The sequence below is a fragment of the Ranitomeya variabilis genome, chromosome 2 (assembly GCF_051348905.1).
Source record: "Ranitomeya variabilis isolate aRanVar5 chromosome 2, aRanVar5.hap1, whole genome shotgun sequence".
Taxonomy (NCBI): Eukaryota; Metazoa; Chordata; class Amphibia; order Anura; family Dendrobatidae; genus Ranitomeya; species Ranitomeya variabilis.
Genome location: NC_135233.1, coordinates 850,102,356 through 850,129,503, shown reverse-complemented (window position 1 = coordinate 850,129,503; position 27,148 = coordinate 850,102,356). Strand labels below are relative to the sequence as shown.

The window sequence follows — 27,148 nt, the reverse complement described above, 5'->3', positions numbered from 1 at the left end:
CGCGACCAATCAGAAGCTGCGGACGTCTTCTAAGGTATTTCAGGCGCTTGAAAGACCTTAGGTGACGTCACTGCTTTGTGATTGGTCGCGTAGCGGTCACGCAACCGCTACGGACCAATCAGAGCGCAGTGACCTCATCTAAGGCCCTTCAAGCGCGCATTCTTAGGTACAACGGCTCCCGGTTACGGCGGTAAAGTCCAGGCTGCGTCGGAGGGTGAGTATATCCCTATTTTTTATTTTAATTCTTTCTTTTACACATTGATATGGATCCCAGGGCCCGAAGGAGAGTTTCCTCTCCTTCAGACCCTGGGAACCATACAGGATACCATCCGATACTTGGTGTCCCATTGACTTGTATGGGTATCGGGTATCGGTATCGGATTAGATCCGATACTTTGCCGGTATCGGCCGATACTTTCCGATACCGATACTTTCAAGTATCGGACGGTATCGCTCAACGCTAATGGAGAGGCATTTATAAGACACCTATCCATTACTTATCCTATAGTTATATGGTAAATAAAGACACAGCAAGAATAAAGTCATTTAATTGTAAGAAAGACACAGACTCCTTTAATAATCTTAATTAAACCATACTTACGACCTCGCCTAATTCCACCGAAGCCCTCGATCTCCTGTAAGAAAACAAAAAATAAAAAAACAACACTGTACCATACCTTCCGTCGTTCTGTCCCATGCCATAATTCATGTTTGGGGGATAAACAGTTTTCAACCTAGACGGTGCCAGGATGCGACCGTCCAGGCTGAGAACCACTGCGCAGCCTCAGTGACCGGTGGTGACATCATTGAGGTTACATCTGGTCAGCGAGTCTCCATTCCCAGCTGGGCTGAATTGCAGTGACCTCGGTTGATCCCCGCTAGCAGCGTGAGAGTCGCTCTCTGATCGGCGGGAATGATTTCACCGCTGATCAGAAGGAGTGTTTACTGCACTGTCTTGCACAGTACAGCACAGCAAACACTGGATGTTCGGGCCCCCCATTCAAGTGAATGGGTTCTGGGCTCGGATTTGGGTATGATACTGTTCTGGTACCCGAACCCAAACTTTTTGTAACTGTTCTGCCGAACCTGAACATCCAGATGTCCGCCCATCTCTAAAGCTAAGTTCACATTCCCTAGTCACACGCAGGCCTGATTACTGCCACACCTGTTCTCAATCAAGAAATCACTTAAAAATGACCTGCCTGACAAAGTGAAGTACTGTAGACAAAAAGATTCCTCAAAAGCTAAACATCATGCCGTGATTAAAGAAATTATGGAACAAATGAGATGCAAAGTAATTGAGATCTATCAGTCTGGAAAAGGTTACAGTATAAAGACATTTCTCAAGTTTTGGGAGTCCAGTGAACCACAATGAGAGCCATTATTTCGGAATGGCAAAAACACAGAACAATGGTGAACCTTCCCAGGAGTGGCCGGATGACCAAAGTTACCCCAAGAGCGCAGCGACGCCTCATCCACAAAAGGTCACAAAAGACTGCACAACAACATCCAAAGAACTGCAGGCCTCAATTGACTCAGTTAGGCCGGGGTCACACTATCGTAGAATACGGACGAGTGCTATGCGAGGAAACATCGCATAGCACTCGGAGCAGTGTTAATCTATAGGGAAGCTCACATCACCGTATTTTTTGTCAGGCGAATTCGATCGCAGCATACTGCAATTTTACGCACAGCACTCGGACCATGTGAGTGCTGTCCAATTTTTACCACCGGTGCCCTTTAAAAACCTGGCAATTCATGTGCCGCATACAGTAAAATCACACTGACAGGTTAGAATAGAATAGATAGAATAGATATATACAGTACACACAGAATACATACTGTATATACACTGGGTACAGAAAGTATTCAGACACCTTTACATTTTTCACTTTGTTTCATTGCAGTCATTTGGAAAATTAAAAAAAGTTCATTTTTTTCACAATAATATACACTCTGCACCCCATCTTGACTGAAAAAAAAGAAATGTAGAAATTTTTGCAAATTTAATGAAAAAGAAAAACTGAAGTATCACATGGTCATAAGTATTCAAAACCCCAAGAAGAACCCCAAGATCACTGTGGCTGAGCTCCAGAGATGCAGTAGGGAGATGGGAGAAAGTTCCACAAAGTCAACGATCACTGCAGCCCTCCACCTGTCAGGCCTTTATGGCAGAGTGGCTCGATGGAAGCATCTCCTCATTGCAAGACATATGAAAGCCCACATATAGTTTGCTAAAAAACACATGAAGGACTCCCAGATTATGAGAAATAAGATTCTCTGGTCTGATGAGATGAAGATATGCTACGTTCACATTTGCATTGTGCAGCGCAGCGTATAAATATAGGGGCTATATTTAACATGGGGGCGCATGGACATGCGTTGTCTTGCGTTTTTTGACGCTTGCATCTTTTTTGACGCAAGCGTCAGGGCGCAGAGGACGCAGCAAGTTGCATTTTTTTCACGTCCAAAATCACAACGCATGCGTCGCAAAACGCAGCGTTATGCATGCGTTTGGCATGCGTTGTGTATGCGTTGTGCGTTGCGCCGCCGACGCTGCGCTGCACAACGCAAATGTGAACGTAGCAATAGACCTTTTTGGTGATAATTCTAAGCGGTATGTGTGGAGAAAACCAGGCCATGCTCATCACCTGCCCAATACAATCCCAACAGTGACACATGGTGGTGGCAGCAACATGCTATGGGGGTGTTTTTCAGCTGCAGGGACAAGACGACTGGTTGCAATTGAAGGAAACATGAATGCGGCCAAGTACAGAGATATTCTGGATGAAAACCTCTTCCAGAGTGCTCTGGACCTCAGACTTGGCCGAAGGTTCCCCTTCCAACAAGACAATGACTCTAAGCACACAGCTAAAATAACAAAGGAGTAGCTTCAGAACAACTCTGTCACCATTCTTGACTGGCCCTGCCAGAGCCCTGTCCTAAATCCAACTGAGCATCTCTAGAAAGACCAGAAAATGGCTGTCCACCTACTGTACATTCACCATCCAACCTGACAGATCTGGAGAGGATCTGCAAGGAAGAATGGCAGAGGATCCCCAAATTCAGGTGTGAAAATCTTGTTGCATCATTCCAAAAAGACTCATGACTGTACTAGCTCAAAAGGGTGCTTCTACTCAATACTGAGCAAAGGGTCTGAATATTTATGACCATGTGATATTTCAGTTTCTCTTTTTAATAAATTTGCAAAAAATTCCACATTTTTTTTTTAGTCAAGATGGGATGCAGAGTGTACATTAATGTGAAAAAAATGAACATTTTTGAATTTACCAAATGGCTGCAATGAAACAGAGTGAAAAATATAAAGGGGTCTGAATACTTTCTGTACCCACTGTATATAGATAGATAGATAGATAGATAGATAGATAGATAGATAGATAGATAGATAGATAGTGGCATTTAAAAATTTTTGCACCCCTAGTCAAAATTACTGTTATTGTTAATAGCTAAAGTTGTTTACCACTACTAGGAAGTAAATACTTGGCTTCAATTAAATATTAAAGCCTATACCCACCTCCCATGCTGGCAGTGTTCCGACAGTGTCGACACTCGCTCTACCCGGGCCTCTCATGCGGTGTTGTGTTCGTAAGAAGGCATCACTGTGCCTGCCTTCGTATGAACTGAACATGAAGAGGAAGTCCGAGAGCAGGTGCGGTCCAGACTTCATTTACATGTTCAGTTTGTCCAAAGGTGGAGACAGTGACCCCAGCATTGCTTGGGCACCAGGCGTCAAGTGTTATTCAACTGCATTACAGCCCCGGGACTGCAAGTACCTACACAAATGGAACGGCACCAGCACGGGAGATGAGTATAGGCTTTATTACCGTATTTTATCAGGGCTAAGCATTTAATTCAAGAATGTGTTGTCTTAGTGGACGACCCCTTTAACCAAGTTGAAAATGAAATGATCTCTAAAAGACCGAAAGTTAAAGATGACACATTTACTTTTTCGGCAAAAAGTTATATATTTTCATCTTTTACCATTTAAAAATTACAAAAAGGAAAACAGGCCCACGCAAACGTTTGGGCACCTATGAAGATGTGTGTGCTCAGATAACTTTGACCAAGGATTCAGACCTTTATTAGTCTGTTATGGCTCTGGCTTGTTCAGTATCATGGGTAGGAAAGGCCATATGATGCAAATTTCCCATGTTTATAAAAACCCAACCTTCTCTAACCTTGTACCAAAAAACAGCAACCATGGGTTCTAAGCAGCTGTCTAGAACTCCAAAAGTGTAAACGGTGGAGGCCCACAAAACAGGAGAAGGCTATAAGAAGATAGCAAGGCATTTTCAAGTTGCCTTTTCTTCAGTTCAAAAGGTAATTAAGAAATGGTAATTGTGGTACATTGATCTACTGTTCAGATCCACCTGCACATATATAGCCTACATAGAAGAGTCATCAGAAGAAAACCCCTCCTGTATCCTCACTATAAAATTCAGCATCAGAAGTATGCAAAAGAGCATCTAAACAAGCCTGATACATTTTGGTAACAAGTCCTGTGGACCGATGAGGTTAATATAGAACTTTTTGGCCACAATGATCAAAGCTATGTGTGAGGAAAAAACGGCACAGAGTTTCTGGAAAAGAACATCTCAACAACCACTAAGCATGGGGGTGGATCAATCAAGCTTTGGGGTTGTGTTGCAGCTTTTGATGGGAAGAATGGATTCAATGAAATTTCAACAAATTCTTGATACAAACGTGACACCATCTGTAAAAAAGCTGAAGTTGAAAAGAGGATGGCTTCGACAAATGGATAACGATCCTAAACAAACATCAAAATCCACAATAGACTGCAACAAAAGGGGCAAGATGAATGTTTTACAACGTGTAATAAATATTGTAAACCAGGGGCATCATTGTTGTTATTGTTATCAAATACTCACATAACAGAAATGCATCAGGCACATTTTGTCAGTAATTCATCACAATATGAATATGTAAAACAAACCTGATATACCACATTTCTCTGTTAAGGACAAGCCCAGATATTTCAAATGTGTAGAATGCTATCACTTATCCAAAGTCATGTAAAAGAACTGAAACTTAAACACGTGAGGATGATATAGCTAACGCTGAAATATTTATTGGTTTCTACATTCCTTCCAATAAATCATGATTAATGGCGACTTACATAATAGTATAGATACTTATGAATTATGTCTACAACTATATTAAATAAGCTCGGCAATAATGAAACACAAATGCGCAGAAGGAAATTTCAGAACTTTATAATGGGAAGAGCATTACTGTAGTGTGATCTGCTACATAAATCCTGACATTACATTTTAAACAATAGCTTTTCATGACATCTGAGTCCTGGCTTCCTCTTCAAGCAGTTGCCGGACCTGATATCTAAAAGATAAAAAGTATTACAATTTTTTTAAGACTTTTTTTTAATCCATGTGAGGTTGTTCAATACTTTACCCACCTGATCCATCTTCTCATTTACAGTAATTACAACAAAATGAGTTGCATTCACCTCTTAACTTGACTACTACAGGTTATAATGACCACAGCGGGATCATCGGGATCATCGGGAAGTGAACACATCAGTGCTATGGCCAGGTGGTTTGATGCTTTTGTGTATCCCCTAATTGAGGAAATATAGAGGCAACATCTGCATCATCTAAAATTCTGTTGTATTGACCCTGAACAAAAAGACTAAGAGAGATCCACAATTAGAGCTTTTATGACATCTCAGGCAATTTAGAGAATATTGACTAGCAAGTGGCATAGACATTGTGTGCGGTATGCATGTTGGATTACATATTTACTTTCCTAGACCAGGGACTTACAGGGACAGCCGACGTGGAGTGGGGGCGCCATATCGAATATTAGGGTGCCAACCTCTGCTGTCAGGAAGGCTACCAGATAATCAGGGCCCTGGTAGGGACATGGCAGGAATTTTTTTTATGTGTTCCTGAATCCCTGACTATATATACACACCAGCCTCAGTCTTAAGGATTGAGAGGTGCTTTTACGTATTTAATATTTTTCTTGGACTTTTTCTAATTTTTTATGAAAAGATAAAATTAAGACATTTTTACGTTTTTTTTTCTGTATGGTTAGTTCTTTAATGTACCCTAGTGGGAATTATTTTTGTTTTTTCCAGTCAGGTGATTTTAACCAGAGCCTATAGAGCTAGGATTTAACCCTAGCCTACCTGAATTTGCTAGATCAAGTAAACACATTGTGCATTAGTCAGCAAAGTGCAGAAGAATTAAATAATGCCACGTTGTTACGGTACATGTAAAAAGATCAAACATGTATGCTGTAATAAAGAAAGAGCAAGATAATGGCAGATCATTGTGAAATGCCCTAAAGTTGTTGTGTATATGCCTTTAAGATGTAGCAGGGCTAGCAGCTATCTCTTTAGGTTTGCACAATGTTCACATTTCCCTTTGCAGATAATGTACCTTAGAATTCAGTACATAGAAGTAGTTAATATCTGCAAAAAAAGATGGACTTATTAGGTTCTGCTAACAGGGGATTATTAAGAGTTAAAAAAGCAGCCCTGCTTTCCATAGATGGCCATAAGATTACATGGTCAGACCACATGACCAGGTCCTGGTTTAACATTGTTAGAGAAGGAGACATTTTGTGTGCACCAGTGTGTTGCTCCGGAAAAGTGAAGAAGCAGGTAGGAAATGGGCAGAACTCCTGTGAAAGAGAAACCACAGCCTCAGCTTCAGACAGCTGTGTGGTCAGGACTGGGTATATAAGTAGAAGGAGAGACTCCAGAATCACTGCGCCATTGTTTTATCTGCATGACTATATACTAGAAAGTAACTGTGATTGCGGCATTGGAATTGAATCTCTGTTAAACCATCATTTACCTCTATGTACTTGTGTATTCATGCAACAAGTAAAGTTTATCAATAGCTTCTCCGGCCTCCCTGTTTTCTGGACTATTTGGAGTGCACCACATTACATCACACTACCAGGAAACAGAGGTTAGTTAAGTGTACCCTGGTGTCACGAACTTTGTTTTCTTTTCTTTTTGTCCCTGCCATAGTGAAGTAGTAACATCCACACACCACATGGTGCGTGACATAGTAGTGCATCATGTCATTACAACTTTGTGTCAATAAGTAATTGAATAGTGCGTTAATCAATAAAGTGCAGCAAGCAGAGGATTTGAAAGAGACTGACACTATTCCTCATGTGCCGCAAAATTATCCTCATTTTAAAAAGTCTGTTATAAAGTAATCGGTTTTAAAGGGGTTGTCCAGGCTTGGCATGAAAGTCTGCAGTCATTTTATGTGATTGCAGACTTGTGAAACCTCACAATGCGCGCTGCATGCTCCCAGCCACACTGACTAGATGTGTGCAGCCTCACTCAATATGACACCGAAGAATCCTGACAGCACACACTGTACGCAACGTGGGGATTCACAAGTATGCACTCATACAGAGTGACTGCAGACTTTCATGCCAAACCTGGACAACCTCTTTAACATAAGGTTTAGTTCACTTGTACGTGTAACCCTACAAACCCTTGCTTCGATTTTTTATATGGTTTCTGTTTTTATGTTTTTTATATGGTTTTATGCGTTGGCTAAATATGAAAAGTGCTTGGAAATCTCTTGAAACTCCCTTGTTAATGTATATACATTATTACTCTGAAGATGGAAAACTGTTTGAAATAAAAAATGTCCACATTGATCCAACTCTTAGTAATTTTTCTATCTCAGTCAAACAGTCATTCAAATAAGGGCACCACCCAGTATCTTTTCACTTAGATCTTTTGAAAAATCTGTGTATTTCCTCCTTGTGCAGCTATTCTTCAGAAAACAGCATAACTTGCTGTTGGCTATATTAACCTATCATTTTGCAAAATATTTAAGTATGTGGCAAATCATAAGTTACTTCTGCTTCTGGTTACTAATGACAGTATGAGAAAATCCCATGGACTGGAAGAAACCAGAATTTAAAAGCAATTGCTATGATTTTCATATGTCAATAAAAAAAATGTTATACTGCGGAAAGTCTAGGTAAAGCCAAAAGGCACCCATACACATAAAGATGTTGTCCAAACCATTGATTGTGATGGGACTGGACAACCATCTAATGTGTACTGAAAACACATTAAGGCACGAATGAGCAGCAGACTCCCCATCGCAAAAGTGAATATCTGCAAGACTCCCCTTCCCTTCTCCCTGCAAATGATCCCTCCCTGTATTTAAAACGTCCATTCTCCAATCAGCAGCAAGTGTATTGGTCTCAGGAGATATAACTGTCATCCAAATATGCAATCAACCGACCTTTATATAGGGTCTCTGGGCACATTAAGAAGTTGTACAAGGTGAAATATTTATTTTGTGTAGGAAATAAATGGTATAATGTAGCATTACTCACTCGAGCATACCAAGTGTCTACAGCGCAGGCCGCACAGGCTTCCTTCGTCAGGACTGTAACGGATGAAGTATTATTCTCTGTTCATCTGAATACTGAGGCCAGTGATTGGCTGCAGCAGTCAGGTGACTGGAATAGGATGTCATCGGCTGTGAATCTTATGACATCCCATTCCAATATTCTGACAATCACAGGTCACTGCATCAGGCAATGGGGCATCACTACTTACTGTACATTCCCAGTGCAAAAAAATGGGAGTGGCCTGGGGTTCATTCAAGTTATTAATTCTTCATTTAATTTTTCTAAAGAATTAACTTCCATTAGAGCATATTTTAATTTTAAATTGGATAACTTATATTATAGACTAGTAGTGTAGCAACCAGGGGGGCAGAGGGTACGGTCTCCCCAGGCCCCACGCTCAGAGGGGCTCACTCGGAGCTACACTACTGCTTACAATATCGGAGTGCCAAGCACGCCTATATAGATAAGCTGTGTGGTAGTGCAGAGAGACACTATCCCCCTGCACTACCGCTCTCCGTTGGTGATACAGTGGCAGAAGTGCTGAACTTAAGAGTCTGCTAAAATATTAGTGCACTGGTCTGACCAAGCCTTGCCTACGGACGCATCAGGATCCTGGATTAGGTGAGAATGTGATCATTTTTTATTTTTATTAAAATTTGTGGTGTGATGTGGAGGCATCATTAACAATGGGGGACCCTCATACAGAGTGAGGGACCCTGAAACAGAGTGGGGGGCCTTATAAAGTATGGAAGTCAATGTGGGGGGCCATTATATAGTTTGAGGGCTAATATAGGGGCCATTATATAGTTTGAGGGCTAATGTGGGGGCCAATATTTAGTTTGGGGTCTAATGCAGAGGCCTTTATGCAGTTTAGGGCTGTAGAATGTAAGCCCGCAAGGGCAGGGTCCTCGCCCCTCTATATGAGTCTGTCATTGTTAGTTTGCTTACTGTAAGTGATATCTGTAATTTGTATGTAACCCCTTTTCATGTACAGCACCATGGAATCAATGGTGCTATATAAATAAATAATAATAATAATGAGGGGGCCAATATACAGTTTGGGGGCTAATGTGTAGCTAATATACAGTTTGGAGGCTTATGTGGGGGCCATTATACAGTTTAGGGGCTAATGTGAGGGCAATCATACAGTGTGGGGGGCTCTTCTGTTGTGAGTGGGACTCTCATACATTGTAGGGACAGCTGTGGGGGCATTACACTGTGTGTAGGTGAGCTGTTGGTCCAATATGCTGTGTATAGGGCAACCGTAGGCACATCATACAGTGTATAAGGAATCTGTTGGCCCAATATAATGTGTATGGGGAGCTGTGGGCTCATCATACTGTGTATAGAGAAGCTGTACATTGGGGGTCTCAGGGAACATTGTTACATGTTTAGTGGACACTATTACTATTTTCTAGGGGGCAATGCAAATGTTACCATCCAGAAGCCACAAAATCGGCATTATTACTATGTATAGAGCACAGTGGTGGAAATTACTATGTGGGGAACTAAGATGATCACAGTAATTGTGCAAAACAGCAGATGCAGTAATAGGGACACATACGGTAGCAGGCTGAGTAGCTTGTGCAGGTTGAGAATAGATAGAGATGATGGTGCTGGAAATGTGACAAGTCAAATGTGTCTGATGGAAAAGTGAACTCCATCAGAAAGAACGACAGCTATAAGATACCATCTATAACTGTACTGTAATCACTTGCATGTTCTGCAGAACTGGTATCTACCACTATGTGGTCACAGTATAGAGGTAATATCAGCCTTGACCTTAGTATAGAGATATTTTTCAGTAGCAGCACGGTCCTGTGCTGAGGTTCCTCTGTACCCACAATTAGGGTGCCACAGTAGTTGTAATCAGGGTTACCGGTAAAGTGCCCACTTAGATGTTTTGCATCCCTCGAGCTGAACTACTAGCTATGTCTCTGTTATAGACCCTAGATAGAGATCAGTTGAGGGTTTACCTGGATAAGTGTTGCTTCATTTCATTTTGTTAAAGTCTGTAGAGTAATTTTTTAATCGAACTAGGAAATTCTTTACAATTTTTGCTATCTCAATTAAGCAAAGTAGTTCAAATGTGGGCAATTCCAATCATATTATTTTGCTCTTCATCTACTTTGAAAAGTGTGACTATTTCCTCATTGTGCAGCTTTTATTCCGAAAACAATATACTGAGTTGTAGCCTATATCTGAACCTAGGATTTTCAAGATATCTTTTTCAAGAAATCACCAGATGAGTAACAGATTTACCCCTTCTGCCAATTGCTGACAACATGTGAAAATACCAGGAATTAAAAAAGACTAGATTTACTAAACAGTAATTGAGTTAATGTAGAAAGGCTACTAGAATATACTGTATATTGGGTACAGGCATATTCATAGTGTCTACAAGACAGATTAATATTATCTCCAGGATAACCCCTTTTTAAGGCAAAGCATAATGATCAACTGACCACCATAGACCTGGCTTTTCTAAAAAAAAAAAAAAAAAAGATCAGCAATTATCGTGTTTTTTGTTGTTTTTTTTTCTTTTGTACACATGTGATTTCATAACATGTGATAATACTGCTACAATCACTGATTAACAATTTTTAGATTGCTAATAAACTTTAAACGTCCAAGTGGTTGGTGTTCTACTCTACATTAATGTTCTAAAACATCACTGCATAGTAGAGCAGCTGCACATGATTGAGCAGCTGTGGAAGCGGGGAGCCAGCTGTCAGACACAGCCAGACTCCCCATAGGGAAGGCAGAGATGGCTTATTACCACCTCTGACTCCTTGATCGCAGAATACATAGCACTAAACAAGAAGTGTGAACATATAGGAAATTATCACAAAGCTTACTCCTATGGACCAAGCAATCATGTGATCGCTGGGGATAGGGAGGGAGTAAGAACTGCGGGGTCCCAGGAAACCCAGGAAGTTCTGCTATAGGGCTCATTTCCACATGCGAGTCACACGTCCGTATCTCGCATGTGGAAACCAAGCTGTGGAGCCGGCACTCAGGAGCGGAGCGTGCGGCCGCATAGGAACACATGGAGCTGCACAGCTCCGCTCCTGAGTGCCGGCAGCAGGGCTTGGTTTCCACATGCGAGATACGGACGTGTGCCTCGCATGTGGAAATGAGCCCTTACAGTCAGGAAGCCGTGTTTCAAATGTAACTGGATCTAATATTTCTAGGAGAGGAAATCAGATTTAAAAAATATATATTTAAATGTGTGAAATAAAAGAAAACTAAATAGATTTTAAAAATAAATAAATAATAAACAAATAAAAAGTAGGTAAAAATAATAAAAATCTACTGCCATTTCAAATTATTGTTGTTAACCATGCCAAAAATAAAGTGTGACCGATATATAGAAATAATTGTTAAAGAAAGTGGAACAAATTTTAAAATAGATTTTAGCAATCCTTTGTGGTCATAAAAAAAATATGAAAAACAGAAGTGTTTTTTTTTATTTTCCCATCGATATCACCTGCTAAAAATTGCATAACAATGATGCCTAATATCACAACAAGAAACATGCAAAAATTTAGACAGTATTAGAAAAAGAAAAATATTACAGCTTTGTAAACCACACGCGTGAAGATAATCACAAATGGTGCGACGCTTGAGAGGCTCCTGCCTTCATGTGTATCTTTACCTTCTACAGGTCCTTAGTGGTTGCTGCTCAGAAATGTAGGTATATTGATTAAAAAACTATGTGTTTAGATCAGTATTCAGACCCTTGCTTCTGAGTGCAAGCTGTGGACAGTGGATTACAGTGGATCAGACTGTGTCTCCGAATTTATAGAAGAGCCTCCTACACATCAGTTTTTCTCAAGCACCAGAAAGAGGACAAGATTCAGCCAGAATAATAATGGCAGTAAGGGTTTTGTATTTCTTATTTAACACGAGTTAGATCGTAACTGAAGTGTTTTTTAAAATAATGTATTTGTAGATTTCATAAATTAAGGGTTTTTTTTTACCAAAAATAACAATAACATAGGCATTTCTATCTGGTAAAATACTTACTGGATATGATTTAATTTCCTCCCTTTTCTTTTATTTTCCAGTAACTCACATGAATTATTTCAATATTATTTCCAGAGTCTGAAAACAGGAAATTCTAAAATATTAATTTCATAGATAACATAGTCTTAAAGAATAACCATCATTATAATTAAATGAATAGTTCTCCTGAAAAGAAGAAACTTTGTAATATATCTTATCAGAGAATTCTGCTTCTTTCTCTGCCAGGACTGATCATTAAATTTCAAAATTCCCAACTCTCTGGTAAACTCTGTATTCAGTGAAAACATATTTTTAGATGACAAAGATAAGAGATGGCAATTACTGCTGATAAGTAGGGTTGAGCGAAACGGATCGTTCATTTTCATAAGTCGCCGACTTTTGGCAAAGTCGGCGTCTCATGAAACCCGACCCGATCCCTGTGTGGGGTCGGCCATGCGGTACGCGATCTTGGCGCCAAAGTCGCGTTTCGTATGACGCGTTTAGCGCCATTTTTTCAGCCAATGAAGGAGTGTGGGCAGAGTGATGACATAGGGGTTAGGGGCGTGCACGGCTATCATCATTTTATCGCTTGTGCGCAGTAGGGATTTGGAATGTGTAACACAAGATTTGCTGTGCTGGGACGGAGGAGAGAGAGAGAGAGAGAGAGAGAGGGAGAGAGAGAGAGAGAGAGAGACAAAAAAAAAAAAAAATCCCCATTGACGTGCATAGGGCTTCGTGTTCCGGCCGATCCTCGACTTTTCGCATTAATCGGACGATTTTGCCCAACTCGACTTTTCAAAAAGTCGGGTTGCGCAAAACATGACTCGACCCTAAAAAGGTCAAGGTCGCTCAACCCTACTGATAAGTAGAGATGAGCGAATATCGTCAGCTCCCTCCTTATTCGCCACGCTATAGCGCTTACCAAAGAAGCTGCATCAGGACCCCGGATACCTGGAGCGCTCCCGATGATCAGCTGTTCAGCGCCACAACTGCATGTGTCGTGGCTATGTGAGAGTCACAACACATGCATGGAGAGCCTGTGTGTTGTGACTGTCACACAGCCGCGACACATGCAGCTCCGCCGCCAAACAGCTGAACATCGGGAGCGATCCAGGTATCCGGGTTCTTCATGCAGCTTCTTCGGTAAGAGCTAAAGCTTGCCGAATAAGGAGGGAGCTGACGATGTTCACTCATCTCTACTGATAGCATTCTGATGCAAAGGGGTGAAGGTGAGAATCAGAACTCCTGCGTCCTCCTACACCCTGCCAATCTTATCAATAGTAACTGCCATTTTCTATCTCAGGAATGTAAAAATCTGTCTTCACGGGATACGGATTTTACCCGGGAATCCATTTGAGAATGAATGATCAGTCTAGAAAGAGAGAGAAGCAGATTTCTCTGATAAGATATATTACAAAGTGTCATAAATATAATTGTAAGATCTATAAAACCATCTCTTGAGGACAAACGAGTCATCCTCACATTTGAACATATTAAATTAAGTTGAACTAGGGAAGTGAAAAAAGAGCAGGCACTTCAATCCCTAGTGAACTAGGACCTCCTGCTGTGAACAGATAATTATTGCAGGATCTCTGCTGGGGGCCAGACACAAAGTTTGGCATCTGTATATTCAAGAGGCAAAGAAGGGACTAATCTAGTACCTTCATAGGTAATGCTTCCTTCCTTCAAAACCAGACAATCACAGTCAGACACCTTGTTTCCGAAGTCCAGCTATAAATACTGGGGTTTTTGTGGTAAGCATATTTCCGATAGTTATGAGAGATATATGTTTGGCAGCACGACGTAGTAGCAAGCGTAACACCTCTCCTTCACAAGGAGGCATACTGATCACCTCCAAATTAATATTGGGCAGATGGATGTCGATATATGTGCCATGTTTCATATCTAAGGAAAGCAAAAATCATTATAGGAAATATGGCTTTAATATCTTCCGCCTGGGACCCACAGGGTGGAAGATATCCTGAAAGTTGGGGATCCCATAATTTTTGAAATGCCTAGCCACATCCCATGACCAGGCCCCATATGAGCTCAGCAAGGGGGGTTTTGTGGGCATAAACTTTATGTTATAAAATCAGAGTTGGAGTTTTGTCATTGTCAGTCCTGGTAGATACAGCTCACTGTAGTTTTATATGGTTATATGGTTTACAAAAACAAAGATCTCACCTTCAAAGGAATCAGAGACATTCCTGTGGCATCAGGTTTAATACATTTCTTTTGTGTTATTTTTATGCACCGTATTTTTGGACTTTAAGATGCACCGTCCATAAGACACACATCAAATTTAGAGGAGGAAAATAAGAAAAAAAATTTTATGTGAAAACAATGGTCCATCTTATACACTGAATTTAGCTTACTGAGGGGTGGTGGCGATGGAGTGGGGTCACATGCTGCAATTGACTTTCGGTGGCAAGAGGGTTTCAGGAAAATAACCGCCAGAGGTGACGCAATCGGAGATTGAGATCTCGGCTCGTCATTGGCCCAATATCTAAATCTACGCATGCCCCCACACCAGTGCCATTTTCCTGAAGCCCACCACCGGAAGATCAATGGATCTTGCCTCGCACCGCTGGGACACCCCCTCCTGTGCTTGGGTGTGCAGCATCACCCCACTCCTGCCGCTTCTGGCTTCCTGCAGCAGCGACCCTGCCTCCTATGACCCTGCTCCACTGATGATAAGCTACATTTGAACTATAAAATGCACTCTCATTTTCTTCTCAAAAATACAGTAATTTTAAATACTGTATTGTTTTGTTCCCATTTTCTAACATCTTATGTATATTTTTATAAACACTGCCTGCTGCTCAAAATAAATATATAAAATGTAATAGCTTCATTCCTCTTGCTCTATAAACTACATCCCTGAATTATCATGAGGCTGTTGTAACCAAAAACGGGTGTCAACTTGGCCTATATAAACGATTGGTGGTGGCAGCTAGTTTTTGTGGTTATTGTGGAGCTTAGCGGTGACAGTACCAAAGTATATATGTATTCCATGCATTGGAATCAGTTGTGTATGAAGCGATGGCCGGGGGACCACCATGGTGCAGGAAGACTACTGTACACAAGATGAGGTGCAAACAACAAAGGGTAGATTTATTGGAAGGCAAGGAACAAAGTGAATAAAGAAGATGCAAACAGGGGTATACAATGGTAAAAGACAATTTACAAGAGTTATAAACGTTATATTTCCCGTAAAATAGCACGGTGCTCCAACTATTACAGACTCAAAATATGTCTAACCAGCAAATGTAAACAAGTGATGATGCTACTCTACATATAACCTCCCTGGCCTTTACTAAGCAGGCCACACGGCTCCCGTGTACTGACTATTGAAGCCTACACTAGGCCCTAACAGGTGCACCAAACAGGAACAAACTCACGGTGATGTTGGAGAATCAGCTCCAGTCCCAGGGGGGCCCCCAGCAGTCTAATATGGTGGTGCGCACGGCTTTCTGTCAGCTCTGTGAAGCATGGTCTTCTCCTTGCTTCTGGATCCTAGGGATGCTCCTGGTAACTGTAAATCCCTTTCTCTGCATCTTTGTGGCTGTCTTGCAGCTAGGTCAGGACACAGTTCTTCTCTCTTTCAGCTATCAGCACAAAAAGTCCTCTCTGCAGCAGCCTCAGTTCACACACGCTGCTCCAGCTCCACACCTGCACTCTGCCAGACTAGTTCATCACACCAACTATTGCAGGGGAGAAGCAGAACATTCCATCACGCCCGACAAGGGGGTGCAGCCTCTTAAAGTGACAGCGTGTTCCTTACTGTCCATAACAGCACCACCCTCTTACATGCCTCCCTTCTTAATCATGGTCGTCCTTGGCCATCACAGCATCAGGGTCAAAGTGTAATGGAGGAACGTTCAATGCGGAAACAGCACCTATGGAGGAGGCAATAAAGTTGCAAAAACAGACAGAGCACACTGTTCTACATATCGGACTGGTGGAACCCCTGCATTAGATCTCTGGGATCTCCGAAGCTCTAGGCTGTCATGCAAGGCTTGACTATCTTCCAGAGGAACACTTGTTGCAGGAGACATTGTGAGCTCTTGTCTGGTCTCGTCCTCGCATGGCGGTACTTATACATCCATGGGATTACCATCTCTGTGAGGCTGAGGACCCCCTCCTGTGTCAGGGACAGTCCACCACTCATCATCGATTTCACCATCAGGCATGACAGATTCAGGAAGTGGAGTAGCGCCTTCAGGCGACAATGGCGTAGAACAGACCTCAGACCGGCAAGGCCGCAGCATATTTCTGTGAAGTACTCTAGGGGTGGATGCCCCAGTCTCAGTCTGTACCTTGTAGACAGGGCCGTTAGTATACACTCGCTCGATAACTTTGTGCGGCTGTACTTCCCATCTCTCACTTAGTTTTCCCTTGGGGCATTTCTCTCTGACTAATACTCGGTCTCCAGGTTGGAGGGGTAACTCTTGAGTCAGTTTGCGGCCCGTATGTTCTTTTTCTTGCAGCTGCTGACCCGCCAACTGCCGTATCGTTTACAATCGTTGCCAATGCTCTTTCACCCATGAGGTGACAGTTCGTTCCATCAGCTCCTCTGGCTGTTCCAAATTCAGCTCAATGATTTCTCATCCAGCTCTTCCAAAAAACAGTAGATAGGGGGTATAACCCGTGGTGGAGTGGACCTGATTGTTGTAGGTCCAGACCAATTCCGGCAGATATTCTGGCCAACACGCCTTCTTATCCTCCTCCAACGTTCTCAGCATTTGAAGTAAGGTTCGGTTGAAGCGTTCACAAGCTCCATTGCCTTGAGGGTGGCAAGGGGTGATCCGGGACCGCTCGATGCCATACATACGATACAATTCTTCCATAACCTTGCCTTGGAAACATGCACCTTGGTCGGAGTGGATGCGCTTTGGGCACCCATACACCCGGATGAAGTCTTGACAGACGGCTCGCGCTGCCGATTCCGCAGTCTGATCTCTAGTCGGAGTGACTACTGCGAACTTAGAGAAATGATCGGTCATCACCAAACAGTATTGCAGCCCCTGGGCCGAGTGTCCCACGAGGAGATAGTCGATCATCAAGACTTCTAGCGGTTCCTTAGTTTGTATGGTTTGGATGGGTGCCCTCTGTTCGGTACTCTTAATGAGGTCACATACTCGACATTGCGGGCCAACCTCTTCCACCACAAACGCCAACCGGGGGCAATACACATACCGCTGTAACCATTGGAAGGTCTTTGTGGGGCCAAAGTGTGCTCCAAATTCGTGGGCTTCTTTAGCTACTTCTTGAGCCATTCTTCCTGGGATGACCACTTTACTTCCATATCTTTTGGCTGTTGCCTCTTACGATATAGCACTGATTCTCGCACTTCCAGTCTATCCCACTGGTGTAACACACTCCTCATTTCAGAGTCCAGATCATCTCTGTCTTGTTTGCCAGGCTCACACTTTTGAGTTACCCACCATTTCATCTGTCTCAGCCCTTCGTCTTCATCCTGAACGTGTCCCCATTCCTCATTGGTTCTCCCCAGGGACTGGGGTAATGCACAGGCCTCCCTTCTTGACTGGGCCGCAACCATTGGGGGCTTAAACTTACGAAAGTCTGGGGTTTCTTCCTCTTCAAGTTGCTCATCAAGATCTCCCACTGGAGTCTCCACAGTCACTCTTGACAGCCCATCAGTATTTACGTTTTCGGTAGCAGAGCGATAACGGATGGTAAAGTCGAACTTGGCTAAGCGAGCCACCCACCGTTGTTCCAAGGCCCCCAATTTAGCATTCTCAAGGTGGGCCAGGGGATTATTGTCTGTTTGAACTTGAACCTTGGTACCTGTCAAGAAGCCTGCAAACTTTTCTGTCATGGCCCACACCAGGGCCTGGAGCTCTAACCGGAAGGAGCTGTAATTGTGAGGGTTTCTTTCGCTATCTCGCAGGGACCTGCTAGCATACCCAATGACTCTCTCATGTCCATCCTGTATCTGAGAAAGTACTGCACCGAGTCCATGAAGGCTGCCATCTGTGTACAACAGGAATTGTTGATCGAAGTCTGCGTAGGCCAAAATCGGGGCTGAGGTAAGGGCATTCTTTATAGCCTGGAAGGCCTCATATTGTCCCTGTGCCCAGGGGATGTGCTGGGTCTTTGGCACTCCAGTGGTCCCCCTGAACAACTCATTAAGAGGACCCGCCACCTTCGCGAAGTCTTTAACAAACCGGCGGTAGTACCCAGCGAGTCCCAGGAAGGCCTGGAATTCTCTCACTGTTTGAGGGACTGGCCACTTCTGGATAGCAGCCACTTTTTCTGGCGAGGGTAGAACTCCATCTTGTGACATTATGTGGCCCAGGTACTCGATCTCTCTCTTGAAGAGGTGGCACTTCTTTGGCTTCAACTTCAGGTTATGAGCCCGCAGTCTTCCAAGTACCTGTCCAAGCCGGGCAAGGTGTTCTTCGAATGAGGCCGAAAACACAATGATGTCATCCAGATAGATCAGGGTAGCCTCAAAATTTAAGTCTCCCAAACACTTTTCCATCAGCCGTTGAAATGTGCCTGAAGCATTGGAGAGCCCGAAGGGCATCTGGTTAAACTCGAACAGCCCCATAGGGAGGAGGAAGGCGGTTTTATCTTTGTCTTTCTCTGCCACGGCTACTTGCCAGTATCCGCTTGCTAGGTCCAGGGTGGAGAATTACTTGGCTTTCCCCAATGCTGTCAAGTAGGGTTGAGCGAAACGGGTTAGCCATTTTCAGAAGTCACCAACTTTTGGCAAAGTCGGGTTTCATGAAACCCGACCCCTGTGTGGGGTCGGCCATGAGGTCGGCAATCTTCTGAATCTGATATCGGAATTCCGATACCGAGTTCCAATATGTTTGCGATATCGGGAATCGGTATCGGAATCCATATTTAAGTGTTAAATAAAGAATCAAAATAAAAAATATTGATATACTCACCCTCGGACGCGCCCTGGTACTAAACGGCAGCCTTCCTTCCTAAGGATGAGCGCGTGAATGACCTGCGGTGACGTCGCGGCTTGTGATTGGTCACGAGCGGTCACATGGGCGGTCACGCGACCAATCTCAAGCCGCGACGTCATCTAAGTGTTGTGATTTTGCTTTTTGCTCCCTCTAGTGGTCATTAGTGATTTGACTCTGGAGCATCTGTCTTTTCCTATATCCTCACCTGGGCCGTTAGTTCAGGGGCGTTGCTATATAAGCTCCCTGGACCTTCAGTTCAATGCCTGGCATCGTTGAAATCAGAGCTAATCTGTTGTGCTCTTGTCCTCTGATCCTGGTTCCTGTTTTTCAAGCTAAGTCTGCTTCTTGCTTTTTGCTTTTGTTTTGTTTGGTATTTTTGTCCAGCTTGTTCCTATCTGTATCCTGACCTTTGCTGGAAGCTCTAGGGGGCTGGTGTTCTCCCCCCGGACCGTTAGACGGTTCGGGGGTTCTTGAATCTCCAGCGTGGATTTTTATAGGGTTTTTGTTGACCAGATAAGTTATCTTGCTATATTCTGCTATTAGTAAGCTGGCCTCTCTTTGCTGAACCTGGTTCATTTCTGTGTTTGTCATTTCCTCTTACCTCACAGTTATTATTTGTGGGGGGCTTGTATCTTGCTTTGGGGTCCCTTTCTCTGGAGGCAAGAGAGGTCTTTGTTTTCTTCTCCTAGGGGTAGTTAGATTCTCCGGCTGGCGCGAGTCATCTAGCGATCACCGTAGGCATGATCCCCGGCTACTTCTAGTGTTGGCGTTAGGAGTAGCTATTTGGTCAACCCAGTTACCACAGCCCTATGAGCTGGATTTTTGTATCTTGCAGACTTACACGTTCCTCTGAGACCCTGTCCACTGGGGTCATAACAGTATGCCAGGCCAGTATTAAATGTTTAATGCATTGCAGAAGTGGGATTATAAGAAAGAAAATTTTGAGTTTTTTTTTCCCTCTCTCATTTTTTTTTTCCTTTTCCCCTTTACCTCAGAGTGACTTAAGCTTGCTGCAGACATGAATGTCCAGACCTTGATTACAAGTGTGGACCAGCTTGCCGCTCGTGTGCAGGGTATACAAGATTATGTTACCAGAAATCCTAGGTCTGAACCCAAGATTCCGATTCCTGAACTGTTTTCAGGAGACCGATTTAAGTTTAGGAATTTCAGGAATAATTGTAAATTATTTTTGTCCCTGAAACCTTGTTCGTCTGGAGACTCTGCTCAACAAGTAAAAATTGTTATTTCATTCTTACGGGGTGACCCTCAGGATTGGGCTTTTTCGTTGGCGCCAGGAGATCCGGCATTGGCTGATATTGATGCGTTTTTTCTGGCGCTCGGTTTACTTTATGAGGAACCCAATCTTGAGATTCAGGCAGAGAAAGCCTTGCTGGCTATGTCTCAGGGCCAGGACGAGGCTGAGGTGTATTGCCAAAAATTTCGGAAATGGTCCGTGCTGACACATTGGAACGAGTGTGCACTGGCCGCTAATTTTAGAAATGGCCTTTCTGAGGCCATTAAGAATGTTATGGTGGGTTTTCCCATTCCCACAGCTCTGAATGATACCATGTCCCTGGCTATTCAAATTGACCGGCGGTTGCGGGAGCGCAAAACCGCAAATTCCCTCATGTTGTTGTCTGAACAGACACCTGATGTGATGCAATGTGATAGAAAAACCGCAAATTCCCTCATGGTGTTGTCTGAACGGACACCTGATTTGATGCAATGTGATAGAATCCTGACTAGAAATGAGAGGAAAATTCATAGACGCCGGAATGGCTTGTGCTACTACTGTGGTGATTCTACACATGTTATCTCAGCATGCTCTAAACGTATATCTAAGGTTGTTAGTCCTGTCACCGTTGGTAATTTGCATCCTAAGTTTATTCTGTCTGTAACTTTGATTTGCTCACTGTCATCTTATCCTGTCATGGCGTTTGTAGATTCGGGTGCTGCCCTGAGTCTTATGGATCTCTCATTTGCTAAGCGCTGTGGTTTTATTCTTGAACCATTAGAAAATCCTATCCCTCTTAGGGGTATTGATGCTACGCCATTGGCAGAAAATAAGCCGCAGTATTGGACACAGGTTACCATGTGCATGACTCCTGAACACCGCGAGGTGATACGTTTTCTCGTTCTACATAAAATGCATGATTTGGTTGTTTTGGGGCTGCCATGGTTACAGACCCATAATCCAGTCCTTGACTGGAAGGCTATGTCAGTGTCTAGTTGGGGCTGTCGTGGTATTCATGAGGATTCCCTGCCTGTGTCTATTGCTTCTTCTACGCCTTCGGAAGTTCCGGAGTACTTGTCTGATTATCAGGATGTCTTTAGCGAGTCCAGGTCCAGTGCATTGCCTCCTCATAGGGAATGTGACTGTGCAATAGATTTGATTCCAGGCAGTAAATTTCCTAAGGGAAGACTGTTTAATCTGTCGATACCTGAACATACCGCTATGCGTTCATATATCAAGGAGTCTCTGGAGAAAGGACACATCCGTCCGTCTTCTTCCCCTCTTGGTGCGGGATTCTTTTTTGTGGCTAAAAAGGACGGATCTTTGAGGCCTTGTATTGACTATCGGCTTTTAAATAAGATCACTGTCAAATTTCAGTATCCTTTGCCGCTGTTGTCTGACTTGTTTGCCCGGATTAAAGGTGCCAAGTGGTTTACCAAGATAGACCTTCGTGGTGCGTACAACCTTGTGCGCATTAAGCAAGGGGATGAATGGAAAACCGCATTCAATACGCCCGAAGGTCATTTTGAGTACTTGGTGATGCCTTTTGGGCTCTCTAATGCCCCTTCAGTTTTTCAGTCCTTTATGCATGACATTTTCCGGAACTATCTGGATAAATTTCTGATCGTTTATCTGGATGATATTCTGGTTTTTTCTGATAATTGGGACTCGCATGTGGAGCAGGTCAGGATGGTCTTTAAAATTTTGCGTGAAAATTCTTTGTTTGTCAAGGGCTCAAAGTGTCTTTTTGGTGTACAGAAGGTTCCCTTTTTGGGGTTCATTTTTTCCCCTTCTGCTGTGGAGATGGACCCAGTCAAGGTCCGAGCTATTCTTGATTGGACTCAGCCCTCGTCAGTTAAGAGTCTTCAGAAGTTCTTGGGTTTCGCTAACTTCTACCGTCGTTTTATCGCTAACTTTTCTAGCATTGTGAAACCTTTGACGGATATGACCAAGAAGGGCTCCGATGTGGTTAATTGGGCTCCTGCTGCCGTGGAGGCTTTCCAGGAGTTGAAACGTCGGTTTACTTCGGTGCCTGTTTTGTGCCAGCCTGATGTCTCGCTTCCCTTTCAAGTTGAGGTGGATGCTTCAGAGATTGGAGCAGGGGCCGTTTTGTCGCAGAGAGGCCCTGGTTGCTCTGTTATGAGACCTTGCGCCTTTTTCTCTAGGAAGTTTTCGCCTGCGGAGCGAAATTATGATGTGGGCAATCGGGAGTTGTTGGCCATGAAATGGGCATTTGAGGAGTGGCGTCATTGGCTCGAGGGTGCTAAGCATCGTGTGGTGGTCTTGACTGATCACAAAAATCTGATGTATCTCGAGTCTGCTAAACGCCTGAATCCTAGACAGGCCCGCTGGTCATTGTTTTTCTCCCGATTTGACTTTGTTGTCTCGTATTTACCAGGTTCAAAGAATGTGAAGGCCGATGCTCTTTCCAGGAGCTTTGTGCCTGATGCTCCTGGAGTCGCTGAACCTGTTGGTATTCTTAAGGATGGTATTATCTTGTCAGCTATTTCTCCAGATCTGCGACGTGTGTTGCAGAGATTTCAGGCTGATAGGCCTGATTCTTGTCCACCTGACAGACTGTTTGTGCCTGATAAGTGGACCAGCAGAGTCATTTCCGAGGTTCATTCCTCGGTGTTGGCAGGTCACCCAGGAATTTTTGGCACCAGAGATCTGGTGGCCAGATCCTTTTGGTGGCCTTCCTTGTCTAGGGATGTGCGGTCATTTGTACAGTCCTGTGGGACTTGTGCTCGAGCTAAGCCTTGCTGTTCTCGTGCCAGCGGGTTGCTCTTGCCCTTGCCTGTCCCTAAGAGACCTTGGACACATATCTCCATGGATTTCATTTCTGATCTTCCGGTGTCTCAAGGCATGTCTGTTATCTGGGTGATATGTGATCGCCCTGGTGGTCGTGGTGAGGGTTCGGTGACCCCTCACTAAGGGGGGGGTACTGTTGTGATTTTGCTTTTTGCTCCCTCTAGTGGTCATTAGTGATTTGACTCTGGAGCGTCTGTCTTTTCCTATATCCTCACCTGGGCCGTTAGTTCAGGGGCGTTGCTATATAAGCTCCCTGGACCTTCAGTTCAATGCCTGGCATCATTGAAATCAGAGCTAATCTGTTGTGCTCTTGTCCTCTGATCCTGGTTCCTGTTTTTCAAGCTAAGTCTGCTTCTTGCTTTTTGCTTTTGTTTTGTTTGGTATTTTTGTCCAGCTTGTTCCTATCTGTATCCTGACCTTTGCTGGAAGCTCTAGGGGGCTGGTGTTCTCCCCCCGGACCGTTAGACGGTTCGGGGGTTCTTGAATCTCCAGCGTGGATTTTTATAGGGTTTTTGTTGACCAGATAAGTTATCTTGCTATATTCTGCTATTAGTAAGCTGGCCTCTCTTTGCTGAACCTGGTTCATTTGTGTGTTTGTCATTTCCTCTTACCTCACCGTTATTATTTGTGGGGGGCTTGTATCTTGCTTTGGGGTCCCTTTCTCTGGAGGCAAGAGAGGTCTTTGTTTTCTTCTCCTAGGGGTAGTTAGATTCTCCGGCTGGCGCAAGTCATCTAGCGATCACCGTAGGCATGATCCCCGGCTACTTCTAGTGTTGGCGTTAGGAGTAGCTATTTGGTCAACCCAGTTACCACAGCCCTATGAGCTGGATTTTTGTATCTTGCAGACTTACACGTTCCTCTGAGACCCTGTCCACTGGGGTCATAACACTAAGGTCCTTCACACGCTCATTCTTAGGAAGGAAGGCTGCCGGAATGAAGCAGGGCACGTCCGAGGGTGAGTATATACCTAATAGGAATATACTCACCCTCGGACGCGCCCTGCTTCTTTCCGGCAGCCTTCCTTCCTAAGAATGAGCGCGTGAAGGACCTTAGATGACGTCGCGGCTTGTGATTGGTCGCGTGACCGCCTGTTATGATCCTAGTGGCAAGGATCGCAAATCTGACTAGCTAAGAAACTGAACTGACGACTAGCTCTGGGGAAGTGGTAACTGAATTGACCGCAACCTGATCCTATCTGCAAACAACTATAAGTAGCCGTGGAACGTTACCTGAAAATCCTAGACGTCTCGTCACGGCCTGAGAAACTGACTATTCCTAGAGAGAAAGTAAGTCCTCACTTGCCTCAGAGAAATGACCCCCAAAGATATAGAAAAGCCCCCCACAAATATTAACGGTGAGTTAAGGGGAAAGCACATACGCAGAGATGAAATAGATTTAGCAAATGAGGTCCACTAACACTAGATAGCAGAAAATAGGAAGAGAACTGTGCGGTCAATGAAAAACCCTATTCAAAATATCCACGCAGGGATTGCTCGAGCCCCCGCACCAACTAACGGTGCGGGGGAAGCAACTCCGTACCCCAGAGCTTACCAGCAGCAAGAAATCACATATTAGCAAGCTGGACTAAACTCATCATAAACAGAAATCATATTGCAGACAGATGAGCAAAAAATAATCAAACAGAACTTAGCTTCTCAAGAAGAGACAGAAAACCAAGATAGTCAGGAGTAATCAGAATAGCACTGAATACATCGACAGCCGGCAACAAGTGGAGGTGAAGCAGAGCTAAATAGGAACCTCCCTAGAGAATAACGAGGCAGCTGATCCAGCCACAGACCCGCAAGATAACAAACAAAGCCACCAGGGGAAGCCCAAAAATAAAACTCACGCAATACCACCTGTGACCACAAGAGGGAGCCCGAAAACAGAGTTCACAACAGTACCCCCCCCTTGAGGAGGGGTCACCGAACCCTCATCAAAACCCCCAGGGCGATCAGGGTGAGCCACATGGAAGGCACGAACCAAATCGGCCGCATGAACATCAGAGGCGACAACCCAGGAATTATCCTCCTGACCATAGCCCTTCCACTTAACCAAATACTGAAGCCTCCGTCTAGAAACACGAGAATCCAAGATCTTCTCCACCACGTATTCCAATTCACCCTCAACCAGCACAGGGGCAGGAGGCTCAACCGAAGTAACCACAGGCACCACATACCTCCGCAACAACGACCGATGGAACACATTATGAATAGCAAACGATGCTGGGAGGTCCAGACAAAATGACACAGGGTTAAGGACTTCCAAAATCTTATAAGGACCGATAAACCGAGGCTTGAACTTAGGAGAGGAGACCTTCATAGGAACAAAGCGAGAAGACAACCACACCAAGTCCCCAACGCAAAGTCGGGGACCCACACAGCGACGGCGGTTGGCAAAGCACTGAGCCTTCTCTTGTGACAGCTTCAAATTGTCCACCACATGATCCCAAATCTGATGCAACCTATCCACCACAATATCCACTCCAGGACAGTCAGAAGGCTCCACCTGACCCGAAGAAAAACGAGGATGAAACCCCGAATTACAAAAAAAAGGAGAAACCAAAGTAGCAGAACTAGCCCGATTATTAAGGGCAAACTCGGCCAATGGCAAAAAAGTGACCCAGTCGTCCTGATCAGCAGAAACAAAACATCTTAAATAAGTTTCCAAGGTCTGATTAGTTCGCTCGGTTTGGCCATTCGCCTGAGGATGGAAGGCCGACGAAAAAGACAAATCAATGCCCATCTTAGCACAAAAGGTCCGCCAAAATCTAGACACAAACTGGGATTCTCTGTCGGAAACAATATTTTCAGGGATCCCGTGCAAACGAACCACATTTTGAAAAAACAGTGGAACCAACTCGGAGGAGGAAGGCAACTTAGACAAGGGCACCAAATGGACCATCTTAGAAAAACGATCACACACCACCCAGATGACAGACATTCTCTGAGAGACAGGGAGATCTGAAATAAAATCCATGGAAATGTGCATCCAAGGCCTCTTCGGGACAGGCAAAGGTAACAACAAACCACTGGCACGAGAACAGCAAGGCTTAGCCCGAGCACAAATTCCACAAGACTGCACAAAGGAACGCACATCACGCGACAAGGAAGGCCACCAAAAGGACCTGGCCACCAAATCTCTGGTACCAAATATTCCAGGATGGCCCGCCAACACCGAAGAATGACCTCGGAAATGACTCTACTGGTCCATCTATCTGGGACAAATAGTCTATCCGGTGGACAACGATCAGGTCTATCCGCCTGAAACTTCTGCAACACTCGTCGCAAATCTGTGGAGATGGCGGACAAAATCACCCCTTCTCTGAGGATACAAGCCGGCTCTGAATCTCCAGGAGAGTCAGGCACAAAACTCCTAGACAGAGCATCAGCCTTCACATTCTTCGAACCAGGCAGGTACGAGACCACGAAATCAAAACGAGAGAAAAACAACAACCAACGAGCCTGTCTAGGATTCAGCCGCTTGGCCGACTCGAGATAAATCAGATTTTTGTGATCAGTCAAGACCACCACACGATGCTTAGCTCCCTCGAGCCAATGTCGCCACTCCTCAAATGCCCACTCTATAGCCAACAACTCCCGATTACCGACATCATAATTCCGCTCGGCAGGCGAAAACTTTCTTGAAAAGAAAGCACATGGCTTCATCACAGAGCCATCAGAGCTTCTCTGCGACAAAACAGCCCCCGCTCCAATCTCAGAAGCATCAACCTCGACCTGGAAAG

General features: G+C 44.0%; 1 long non-coding RNA gene across 1 annotated transcript in view; it reads right to left on the bottom strand.

Moving 5' to 3' along the window:
• Positions 1–4,599: 4,599 nt before the first annotated feature.
• LOC143809973 (uncharacterized) overlaps positions 4,600–27,148 on the bottom strand; it is a 57,876-nt gene continuing 35,327 nt past the window's right edge. Inside the window, exons 3-4 of the long non-coding RNA XR_013222566.1 lie at positions 12,433–12,510; positions 4,600–5,379 (exon numbers count right to left, since the gene is read on the bottom strand). This is a non-coding gene — a long non-coding RNA (uncharacterized LOC143809973). The remainder of the gene's footprint in view (positions 5,380–12,432; positions 12,511–27,148) is intronic.